The sequence below is a fragment of the Nyctereutes procyonoides genome, unplaced genomic scaffold (genome assembly GCF_905146905.1).
Source record: "Nyctereutes procyonoides isolate TBG_1078 unplaced genomic scaffold, NYPRO_anot_genome, whole genome shotgun sequence".
Taxonomy (NCBI): domain Eukaryota; kingdom Metazoa; phylum Chordata; class Mammalia; order Carnivora; family Canidae; genus Nyctereutes; species Nyctereutes procyonoides.
In genome coordinates, this window is record NW_026575049.1 from 45,795,887 (window position 1) to 45,797,626 (window position 1,740).

Consider the following 1,740-nt stretch of genomic DNA (forward strand, 5'->3'; position numbering starts at 1 on the left):
TTGGCAAAGAAGAAGTCAAACTCTCCCTCTTCACAGATAACATGACACTGTAACTCTCCTCAAAGAGTTAAAAATAGAACTACCCTATCACCCAGCAATTGCGCTACTGGGGATTTACCCCAAAGATACAGATGCAGTCAAATACCAATACACCTGCACCCCGATGTTTCTAGCAGCAATGTCCACAATAGCCAAACTGTGGAAGGAACCTAGATGTCCTTCGACAGATGAATGGATAAAGAAGATGTAGTCTCTATATACAATGGAATATTACTCACCCATTAGAAAGGATGAATACCCACCATTTGCTTCGACGTGGATGGAACTGGAGAGTATTATTCTGAGTGAAGTAAGTCAATTGGAGAAAGACAATCATTATACGGTTTCATTCATATGGAGAATATAAGAAATAGTGAAAAGGATTATAAGGGAAGATGAGTGAGAAAAATTAGAGAGGGTGACAAAACATGAGAGACTCCTAACTCTGGGAAACAAACAAAGGGTAGTGGAAGGGGAGGTGGGCGGGGGACTGGGTGATGGGCACTGAGGGGGCCACTTGACGGGATGAGCACTGGGTGTTATACTATATGTTGGAAAATCGAACTTCAATTTAAAAAATGGAAAAAAAATAATGGATAGACTAGGCAAAAAGGTTATCAGTAAGGAAGTAGAGAAAGTGAACAGCTCTGTAGAACAATTTGACCTAACAGATATAAAACAGAACACGCCACCCAGCAGCAACAACAGGAGAATACATTTCTCTCAAGTACACATGGAACATTCTCTAGGTTAGACCATATATAGACACAGAGCAGTCTTAAACATAAAAAGATTGAAGTCATACAAGGTATTTTTTTTTTGTTACAAGAGAATACAACTAGGAATCAACAGCAAAAATATAACTGGAAAATTCACTATGTGAGAATTAAAAACACATTCTTAAACAACAAAGGAGTCCAAAAATAAATTTAAAATGTCTTGGGATAAATGAAAATGAAGAATAAGCTCCAGTCACTGAGCCACCACAGAGGACTCAGCAGCCTCTCCCTTTTGCTCCCAAGCTTCTGCGCATTCCATACCCCAGTCTGCCTTCCCCCACCACCACCTTCCACAGGCCATTTCTACTGAATAAAAGGAATCATATTACATCTGCTATCCAGAACGTCCACTCTTTCAGCCCCTTTGCTGATGCAAGTAAGGGTGATGATCTACTTCCTGTTGGCACTGAGGATTGTATCCATGTAAGATTCAATAGAGAAATGGCAGGAACACCCCTACTACTATCTAAGGGATCACTAATGATTATGATAAAAAAAATAAACTAGTAAAGGCATTTAAGAAGAAATTTGTCTGTAATGGCACTGTAACTGAGCATCCAGAATATGAAGAAATAATTCAGCTAAAGGGTGACCAGCACAAGAACATGGGCCAGCTCCTCCTAGAGACTGGACAAGCTAAGGATGACCAGCTGAAGGTTCATGGGTTTTAAGAGCTTCTGGATCAATAAAGCCCAAATGAGGTTTTCTTTCTTTTCTTTTCTGTTCTTTTCTTTTTTCTTCTTTCAGACTTTTTTAAAAGCTTATTCATGAGAGACACAGAAAGAGAGGCAGAGACATAGGTGGAGGGAGAAGCAGTCCCATTGCAGGGAGCCAATGCGGAATTTGATCCCAGCACCCTGGGATCACAACACAAGCCAAAGGCAGACACTCAACCACTGAGCCACCCAGGTGCCCCTCAAAT

At 40.7% G+C, this 1,740-nt stretch overlaps 1 pseudogene; it reads left to right on the plus strand.

The window, feature by feature from the left end:
• Nucleotides 1–631: 631 nt before the first annotated feature.
• On the plus strand, nt 632–1,489 carry LOC129512173 (eukaryotic translation initiation factor 1-like; annotated as a pseudogene).
• The last annotated feature ends 251 nt before the right edge of the window (nt 1,490–1,740 follow it).